This window comes from Canis aureus, chromosome 10, assembly GCF_053574225.1.
Source record: "Canis aureus isolate CA01 chromosome 10, VMU_Caureus_v.1.0, whole genome shotgun sequence".
Lineage (NCBI taxonomy): Eukaryota > Metazoa > Chordata > Mammalia > Carnivora > Canidae > Canis > Canis aureus.
Window position 1 is genome coordinate 1,850,477 of NC_135620.1, and position 11,206 is coordinate 1,861,682.

An 11,206-nucleotide genomic window follows, 5' to 3' on the forward strand; every position below is an offset into this window, starting at 1 on the left:
AATAACAAAATTGTGCCATGGACCAAGGATTCTGAGTAATTCAATTTTGTCAACCTAAAGTAAAATTAAAAAAAAAAAAATATATATATATATACCTAAGTATGCATATGTTATATCCATATACAATAATAAATTATTTATAATAGCATATAGCTTTTGTTTTCATTTGTATTTTTCTGAAAACTGGAAATGAGATGTTTTAATTATATAAAAGTTGATTCTTAATAGGCTTCTAATTAACATTATATAATATTCAACAATATGTTAGCAAAAGAAAAACTCTATAATTACCAATTATGTCCCATAATATAAATATTTAATAAGGAAATAAAAATGATATTACTTGGATTTCTGGAAGAAATACGTGTGATATCCCCTGAAATAATTCTGGTATTAAATGAATCATGGAAAAGACATAGCATATTATATTCCCCACACTCCCAAGAGATTCTACTGAATTTCCACATGTAAATCTTGAAAGGATTTAAAAGTACTCTTGTTTTTTCTATGTCGTAGCTTCATATTGCTAGTTAAAAAAAAAAAGAAATACATGCATGATAGCTTCTTCATTCCCCCAAAATCTTGATGTTAAAAAAATTGAGAACTTTACAAGTACATAAAAACGGGCCAATTTCAAAGATAAATTTTGGGAGGTTCACTTCTAGTAATGGAGGACTACTGATACTTTGTATTTCCAGTCAATTTTAGTAAATGGCAGTTTCCATATCACATGCTACACCAGTTCAGGGCAAGAATTTTCTAATAAATCTTTTCTAATATGAAAACTGCTTCCTTTCCTATCATTCCAAGTTCTACCCTGAATTGAGAGAGAGAGAAGCTGGATAGGCCCTAAGTTCCTGGGGGAAATCCAGATTGATGTCTCCTCTTTGTGAGGAGATAGAGCAGGAAAGGCACGTCCAGCCCCCCAAACAAAGGACTAACAGGCATAAATATGTTGTTCCACCCTTAGGCTGGCCTGCCCTTAAAAAGGAACTACGCAGCGGGCAGGTGATTTTCACTGGGAGAGCGGCTCCCATCATTTCTTGCAGTGGGGCGCGTCTACCACCTGCGGCAGCGGGCCCGGGCGCGGCTGGCCTCGGCCATCTTGTGCAGGTCGCGCTTCTTCTTGATCACAGGGCCCTGGTTGTGAAAAGCCTCCAGTGGCTCGTGTGACAACTTCTCCGGCATCAGCATCCGCCGGTGCTTCTTCTCCCTGCACTCCTTAATCATCCACTTCATGGCCAAGAAGCGACGCCGCCGACGGGCAAGTGGCACAGGGCCCTGATAAAAACGGCCCCCTCTGAGGATGGGCACCAGCCCTATCACGGGCTCGCAGCTCTGCCGGCTGGGTGGGAGACGGCACGGCGGTTGCGTTCCCTGGCGGCCTGTTCCTCTGCAGAAGCAGCGTGGTACTTCTCAAACTGCTTCCTTTTCACAGCTTCGAGTCTGCACCAGGAGGGATCTGGCCAGTACTCCGTTTCCTCCTTTCATCATCATGTCGGTGAATTTACTGATCACGGGGTCTTCACACCCAGAGCTTGTTTTCGCTGCTGGAGCAGCTTTGATAAGCTGAGTCTTCCTGAGTTCCGGTTCATACTTCTCTTGCGCAGTCAACTCTGCCAATGGCTTCCGGTAATACTCCCGGTCGATCCGTGGACCCTTGGATTCGGGACCACGGCGGCTCCACCTCCCCGGGCTAGCCCGGAAGCCGCAGGACAGGACTCCGCAGGTTCAGCGCCAGGGTCGGCCTCCCTCCCCAGGCCTTCTCCGCGGGGGCCGCCATCTTGGCTGGCCACGAGGACCCCCGAAGGCTGCCCTTGGCGTGCCTGAGCGAGTAGACGGGAGACGGGCTCCGCAGGGTCCTGGACCCGTACGTCACTCCCTCAAGCCGGGCGTTGAGGGTCTCTGGCTCCGAGGTCCAAAGGCAAGAGCCGGAAGGAAACATTCGGCGTCTCCTTGTCGGCCGCAGCCCGACGCGACCCTCGGCAGCGGGGCTCTCTCTTCTCAAGACTAGTGATACTTTGAATCCATTGTTTTTACTGAAAGAAAACAAACGCCAGACAAAATACAACAAAACCCGTGTAATGGCATCAAGGAACTCCTAAGGCAGTGAAGACTTAGGAGGACAAGATCTAAGGAAAGCAGGAAACCCAGACTGAGGACCTAGACTTTAAGGACTGCTGTGCCCTAGACATGTGTGCCCATCTCAATAGGAAAGCCTGAGAGGCTAAACTGAACTTTTAGTACATTCATGAGGCTAAGAGAACAAAAACTGAAAATCAAGAATCAACAAAGAGTAGAGAAGGGAAGAGTGATCTGGTGAGCCATCCACTGGGCTGTGACTGCTATGTCTGACATCCTAGGAATAATTAGGAACTAGAAATGAAATAATTTTCAAAAGAATTGAAGCCTAGTATTGAATTATTTCAGCCCTTGATTGTATTAAATTGAGCTGGAATTGCTAGTGTCCCTATCTACCTACCAGAAACACATATAAATTCTCTTTTGCAAAAGGTAACATTATCATAATCCTAAAATTATATCCAATAAATATTACAGAAATAGTCACTCAGGGGATCATGAGACAAGAGCATTAAGATAAATATGTCCAGGGACACCCGAGTGGCTCAGTTGATTGGGCATCTGCCTTTGGCTCAGGTCATGATCCCAGGGTCCTGGAATGGAGCCTCACGTTGGGCTCCCTGCTCAGCGGGCAGTCTGCTTCTCCCTCTGCCCCAACCCCCTGCTTGTGTGCTCTCTCTCTCTCTGTCAAATAAATAAAATATTTTTTTAAAAAAAGATAAATGTCTTAATATAATCAAGGAAATAGAGCAAATAACTAAAGCCATAACAAAAATAAACCAAATGGATAATTTAGAATCAGTGTACTAGTTGCAACAGTACAAAATATAGCTACTGAGAGAATTAGTGACCTGCAAGATAGGTAGGAACAACATATCCAACCTACAGTCTGGAAAAAAGAAAAAAAAAGATGGAAAATATAGAAACACATGTGTAAGTAACAAATGGCATATGGTGGAAAGCTACTACATGCCTGTATTTGGAGGCCCAGAGAAGAAAGATAAAATGAAGTAGAAACAAGTCGTGAAGATTTGAAGAGATATTAGCTGAGATGTGTTGAAACTGATGAAAACATATTAAGTCACAGATTCCAAAAGCACTTTGGACATGAAGCAGGACAATTATAAAGAATATCATATGTGGGCACATACTAGTAAATTTGCTGAAAACTGAAAGCAGTAAAAAAAATCTTTAAAAATAGCTGAAGGAAAAAAATAATACACAGTTTTTTCAAGTGTATAAGATTATTAACCAAAACTGATTGCTGACGAGAGGCAATCAATCTCTTCACTTCCTTGAAAAAGGCAAGAGTATAAATACTCTTCTATCAGTCATGGGTATTCACTATACGAGTCAACTCAACATTGCCAATCGAGATGCTCATGTTCTCAGCAAAAGCCACGTAACAATACCATCTTATTTTCACTTTGCCTCCAGCCAGAACTTATCCCTTTTCATAATTTTGATATCAAAATCTGTTTGGACTATTACATGTCCCTTATGCCTGAAAGCCTTTTACTCCCTGGTGTATCATAAAGGCCCACTGAGAATTCCTATGCAGTTTCTTAAAAAAAAAATCTTTTTTGACTTCTTACATTTTTTTATTCTTTCATCTCACAAGAAGTGACTTAAATAACATCCAAAATGCTGTGTGGAATTGACATTTCAGCTGAAGATCAGTGGTGCTAATGGATGGGAAAGAATAATAAAAAAAGCAGTAACCCAAGTTCCTTCAGCCAACAGTATCATGGAAATAGCACCAAACTGAGAAGCAGGAAGCTGGGTTCTCTTGCTGGCTTGCTTCCTAAGTAACTTGAGGCAAGTTTCTTAGCCTTTCTTGGCACATTTCCTCGTCTGCTAGAGGATCTCTTCAGTTCTCACAAATTCAAATATTCTATTACATAATGCAGTTCAATACGTACTTTTTAGCAAAATGTATGTGATCTATATTCCAGGATATCTTCCTTCAAGCCTTAAATTCTAAAAGATAAATTTTTAAAAGCAAGCAAGTGCTAAAGACAGAAGTCTGTGACCATTCTAATCTGCCACTACTGTTTGCTCACATGGTTGCCTGAACACATTAATAATGTGTACTTGCTATTTAACGGTGCTTCCTATTAAGTTCCTAAGGTCTTTGAAATGGAGATCTTGAGAGGTATTCATTGCCTTTTTTCTCTCTCTCAGATGTTCTGTCAACATGGAAATACAGAACATTATCATCTCTTAATTCTTCTAGAACTTATGACATTTGCATTTTGAAGATTTCGCTGAAATTCAATATGTTCTAAAGGAGAATCAGACACCATATCTTTTTAAAATATCATCCTGATTAGGTCTTTGCACTGTATCAGCAATACCAAATTATTTAAACTTCAAACTCAAAAGTGCCTGCATTTGGCAGATATTTCCAGAACTTTACCATTACATAGACTGTTTATAATTTATTTGCTTAAATTGAATTGCTTGTAAATTATAATTTCACACAATCTGGGAAAACACAGAAATATCATTTTGAAAGATTTTCCTCAAAAAGACATTCTTTTATATAACAGTTTCAGTGTGTTTCCTTGACAACATTGTTACTAAGAATGTCTCTTTGAGGCGATAAAGAATTTGTGGTAAATGACTGATGTCTACTTTAAAATTAGATGATGTGAATATGCCATGTGTAGTTAAACATGTCACTATAATCATAAAATCAAGTACAGGTCACTAATATACTAGTTAATGCTGTATTAAATGTTTATTTAAAAAATGAAATTCAACAAACATGAAACCATGAAAATTAGATAAAATAACAGAGTAAATTCCAGAATAAACAAATGTACTAATGCCACAAGTGCTTTACACATAAGTGATGTAGACTCCAAATTTTTCAAGATGGTGACAAAATTGCCTGAAATTGAACGTATCATTCATTATTGAGCTATGACCTATTCTAGGTGCTGAACTCTAACTGGTAAAGACTCTCTTGTAAATAAATAACTACATGAAGAAAGCAGCATCTACCCTGAGTGGTAGTAAAGAGCATCAGTATTCAACCCTCATCTCACACCTAACATATTAAGACAGAGAGACACCTCAAAAGATTACTTCATTCCTTCTCTGAATGAGAAGGGTAGGACTCACAGCCATCTGCTTTCTAGATACTTTCCCAAAAAGAATTGTTCTAACGCTGTAACCTCATGTATAATCTAATATATATTTTGGAGACATGAAAAATAAAAATCAGCTCAACTTTCCAATTGTGGGAGGAAAAGTAGTAACAATATTTTTCTCCTTGAGGTGATTTTTTTAAAGCACATGCATGCTAATCCACTACAGCTGGATGGAAACATCAAAACAACTACCCTTCACCACACTTTCCTATCACTAGAACTGCTCAGCTGATCTGACAGGTACAATGGGCAAAGAAATGCTGATGTGCATTATAAAATGAGATGAGAAGATGACACGGGCCTAAAATCACAGCTCTAAAATCACCTTAAAAGGGATCCCTGGGTGGCGCAGCGGTTTGGCGCCTGCCTTTGGCCCAGGGCGCGGTCCTGGAGACCCGGGATCGAATCCCACGTCGGGCTCCCGGTGCATGGAGCCTGCTTCTCCCTCTGCCTGTGTCTCTGCCTCTCTCTCTCTCTCACTGTGTGCCTATCATAAATAAATAAAAGTTTAAAAAAAAAATAAAATAAAATCACCTTAAAGTGTGTAAGTTGGTCAAGATGTTGTAGTGATGTCACAATTTATTAACCCTTTCTACTCCAGGAGGAGGGCAAAAATATAAAAAGAGAAAGAACATGAATTTAAATATATTATAGGTATTTCTATAAATTTGTAATGGACTCAAAGCCAAAATGATAAGCAGGAGTCAAAGCAGATTATCTATGCCTCAAATCTTGAAGCCAGCAATAGATGCTAGGATCCTATTAAGAGGAATTTTTTAAATCCTCCACAAAAAAAAAAAAAAAAAAAAAATAGGGTGCTGGATCCCTAGCCTTAACATCCATCCAATTGTGAGAGAGGGCTATAAAAAATTGCTACCAAATGTTGCTAGGAGGTCATGCTACACTCCAGATTTAATGTAGCTGAACCAAATCTCTCAATGCCTTTTTAATCTGCAGATTCATTGGAATAGAGTCAAAAGAATTATCCAAGCTAACCACAAATCCTCTAAACAGGAAAATAGAGTCCAGAAGGCCATTCATCAGCATCTATGAAATCGTGACTAACTTGTCAGTTTGAAAGTAGGGTGAAATCCCGGTCTCTTCACAGTTCTTGATAGTTACCTCTTGAGCTTATTCTACAATCCAGATTCACATCTACAAATGTGTTGCTTCCTGATGCCCTTCTATCTGCTCCCTAAACCATACTATATATCATAAATACTCTATCTTTTCTAAAATAAGTACTACTTTTCCTTATTGTTTCATTTAATAGCAAGTACTCTTTTTTACAACTCTATAAACACTCACTCATGTAAATAATAATGGTCCTAAAGCAAGATGTAGGCATCACAGGATATCTTATGGGTAAGCCGGAGGATGATACACAAAAGGATGCTGGTATTTGAAAGGTGGATATTTGAAGATTTCCATGAGTGCTTGTTAATAAGCACCCTCTCAGGAAGCAGTCAAAATTATTTCCTTTTCTGCTTGGATGAACAGTTCCCACCAGAACGAGAGACAGGAGAAACTCTAATCTTATACTAAAGGTCTTTGCATATTCTTATACTTTCATCAATAATGAGCTGAACATAGTTCTCCCTCCTGGCTCAGTTGTTCTTGAAAAACTCTTGGTAAAGTTTAAGTTCAAGAATCTCTCTAGGGATTTTTATCTATAGATGTAGATAAATAGGTGAAGTAACACAGAAATAGAGATAGAGGTGCTAGGGATAGACATATGTAGAAATATAGACTATATATATACATATAGATACATAAAATATAGAATATATATTTTGTAGATTATTTTTTACTCACTCTACTATACAGACAAGTATTTATTGAGGACACTATAGGCTATGGAGAATCACAGATGAACAAAAGGGTCATGGTTCCTGCTCATGAAGTTTACAGGCTAGTTCTTGGGAAAAAAATATGACACAATTTTTTTTTGTATCTCTACTGTCATTATAATTGAGGAATAATTGCCAAAATCTCCTATAAGTTCAGGTGAGTTATCATGACATCTTAATAAAACATGCCACTGTCTGACAAATATTACAGTAACCCCAAGATTTTGCCATTCTTGTACCTTTTACCTGAAAATAAAACTTCTTCCCTGATAGAAAAGATTCTTTCCTTGAAGCTACCATCAGAAACTGAAGGAAAGATATATTAGTTCCATGGAGTAGCTCTCAAAATACAATGGAAAGACAAGATCAAAACACTTTCAATCAGTGATCTCATTCCTACTTGTCAATGATTTGTATAAGCCCTTGTCAGTGGATAGGCTGAGGGCACAAACCTCCCCCTCCGCCAGAGGCACCTGCTCCTGCAAAGTACCCATAGGGAACCACACAGATTCCAATTCAAAGGCATGGTCAAAAAACACAGCAATGTCACTAAAATAATTACCCTCAGTTGTGGAAGAAGACAAAGAGAAAGGAAGACATAGATGTTTAAAATCCTACAGACTGTTCTTGTCTAAAAAAATACAAATTGGTCTTTAAAAATAAATTCAGATTTGAATACCTAATGTACACATTTCCCTGCAAACTTCAGCATCTGAGTGTCCTTCCTAAGTATATGTTCATGCAGTGTCAAATTGTTTCAAAGTCTTTTTTTGTTGTTAACAACCTATGCTGCATCTCCTCTTAATTACTGTTCATGTACCCCTCAGTGTGAGTAATGCCTCAAGCAGATGGCGTCTCCTCCTATGAAGCAAGCATTTGGCCAAACAGCAAGACAGAGCCAATTCCTGAAATTTGACAAGTACCCTTCAAAATGGTTGCACCTTTGTGTCATAATTTCTCAGGTACAAGGCATGTTAGAGACTATTTTGTCACATTTCAGTCTGTCCCTCACCCCCAACTAGTACCACATTAATACAGAAACATACGTTAAGAATGAAAGAATTCCAGAACTTTTAGTTACAAAAGAAAAAATCATATTCATACAATGTTCTATTCGTGTCATATATGTTTAACATCAAACTTAATAAAATTCAACATAAACAAAGAAACTATTTCTAAGATTCAAATACAAAGAGATGTCATTTAAACTCCACCCTTATTTTTTCCACTTTGCAAGGCTTTATCCTTGGAGAGTAATATTATATAATCATTTTTCCCTTGTTACTCTTTTCTACATTACCATGAACTATTTTTTCTTGGGTCAGTGCAAAATATTACTGTTCCTAGAGATTATCTTTTAAGGTGATCATCAATAACATTAGTCACAGTCACCAGTACATATTACAGTAAAAAGTTAAAAACTACTTGATGTACTTTGTCATTTTCTAATATAGCAAGTGGAATAATTGAATGTAATCATGTTTTAGCAAGGTATATATATTGGACAATAGAACATTCTAATGGAATTAAACTTCCATTTTGTAAAGGCAATATATGAGCTGAGTTGGGAAAGATGAATGTTTAGAAACCATAAATAATCCTTTCAAGATGTGACAGGCAATTTTCCCTGCACACAAATGGATGATTTTGAAATGAACAGAGATTCACTTTTTGGCAAGTACTTTACAAAAGATCTAGTTGATACAATCAAATACTATTCAAGTAAATACAGAAAGGGCCATCCTAGGAATGTTCCCACACTAAGAAAGTTTTCCCAGCTGAAACATTTTTTATCAAGCAAAGCTTTTATATTGTGATTCTCACAATTAATGATTTCCCATAAATATACTATCCCACCAAAACCTAGCCCATGAAGAGATATGCAAAAGAGGGAATAGAAATGTTCACAGACACAACACTACTGGATACTCTTAATCTCACTCTTTCTAATACCTCCAGTTCCAATTCAGTAGACAGAGAAGGTAGACATTATCACCAGGAGGAACTCGAGCTAAATAATGAGGAAGATAAAAATCATTTGCCCTTTGCTTGCTCATATCCCGCTACTTTTCGTTTTTTTCCCAAAACCCAGTTTCACTGCCTTTCTTTGTTCTTCATTTATTCCAGACCTATTTGTTAATTACTACGTGGAGAAATTTCCCTAAAAAGTGAAGACTCAAAGGAACAATGATAAACATTGTATAGGTACCTCTCACAGAATGTACGATCCAGCACAGGAGCCAGAGCTAAGCTAATAAACACAAACCGAAGTGAAATTATTACCATGATGAAGTGCCATGAGGGAAGGAAGGTATATGGTGGCAGGTTAGCTCATCACTGAAGGACATGCTGTCCTCCTTCCTGGAATGAATGGATATAGAATATAGGGGTACAAGAGGTATTAGGGTAACTCTTGGAACTGTATAGAATGACTTTTACTAACAAAATAGGAGAGAAGGACTAAGTTTGATGGGGGAGTCAAGAAAAGGAAGGAGGACAACTCAAGAGTTGATTTGGCCATAACTTTCAGGTGTTCTCTAAGGTGAAGCTGTCAAGAAGACAACTGGGGAGATGAGTCTGGAGTCTAAGGAAGGGGTCCAGCTGGACCCACTTATTTATAATCTTCCTGCACACAGGTGAAAAATGAGCCTTGAACTACGCAAGAGTCCAGAGGGGAAAAAAAGAGAGCCTATGAACAGCTTTAAGAAAACTCAACATTTAGTGACTTGACAAGATGAGAATCTGCCTGCAAAGCCAGCCTCTATCTCTGTGGCTGCCTTCTTGAAATTGTGTGAATTAAAAAGCCAACCAGGTGAACAGTGGGTCATGGAAACCAATGGGAAAAAGTGGATGGGATGGTGTAGATATAATACACATTGAAAGTTAATGAAATGTCGAGTAAGATAAGTATTGATAAATATCTTCTATGAGAGATCACTGCTGAATATGTGAGAGCTATACTGGTAGAGTAGCATGGGACACGTGGAACCTAAGTACATGGAAGAGTCACTGGGAGGTGAACAAATTGGCTCTTGAAAAGCCGGTTTCTAATGGCCTTCTGGACTAATCCTTGGGCCTGTGTCTCCCAGTTCTGATCTTCCTAAAGCTGTACAAGACTCCAACAAGTCTCTACCTTTACCTTCAGCCAGTGAGTCTCCACCATAACACACTCAAGGGTCACCCTACACTTACTGATTCTGACTCTCCAGCTATACAAATATGGTCTTACTGCTAGAATCGTAAGCCAGCTCTAACCTTATGCTGTAATCCAACGTGCCTCAAATTTGGGGCATTCAAATACCACTGCCACCATTATTATCAAGTACATGTACCTCCTGTGCTGTAATTTACTTATTATATTTCTTTAAACTGGCCCACTTGAAAACATAAATTAACTTATTAAAGGAAAATGTATGCTAAGACCATAGATGGAAAACTGTTATTTATCATAAATGGAAGGTTACTGTAAATAAATAAAAGAGTGAAAGCAAAATGTTAGGTTCTAGCTAGATACTTAGACTTACTAAAGACCCTGAACCTGATACATGCTTTAAAATAAATGAACAAAAGGTGAGGGCCTTAATTAGCAAGAGAGATACTATACCACAAAAAAGGAGTTGAACGATTTCATTAGAAGATGTGCTTATTCTTTGTACAACTTCTAAAACTGGTGTTTTCAGTCCACAAAATTCAGAGATCTGAAAAAACAAATATGACCTTCTCTCCTTGCTTGCTTTATACTGTCCTATCTCATAATTATCATGAGGACCACTGAGAATCTCTTCCCTACAGTATTACTCATAGAATTAATATTTGTTACAGCCTGCAGTCAGATACCCTTAGAAGTCAAATCTAATGAACTTAACATTGTAATAGAAAGTGTCAATTCATTCAAGAAACATTTAGTAAACCAAGTACTGCCCTAGGTGCTGGAGTCAGGCATGAAAAGACCAAGTTCCCAAAGTTCCTCCAAATAATCGAGGAGTAAAGTACCAAGAAGGGGATGCACACATAAACAAATCATAATCCAGAGTCAAAAGCACAACAATAAAGTTTAGAAAAAAGAGCAGTTAACTATGTAACAACCTGGGCTGAGAGGGAAGAGAGACAAGGGCA

At 38.2% G+C, this 11,206-nt stretch overlaps 1 pseudogene; it reads right to left on the reverse strand.

Moving 5' to 3' along the window:
- Positions 1 to 242: 242 nt before the first annotated feature.
- Positions 243 to 1,983, reverse strand: LOC144321834 (small ribosomal subunit protein uS7m pseudogene; annotated as a pseudogene).
- Between the last annotated feature and the right edge of the window lie 9,223 nt (positions 1,984 to 11,206).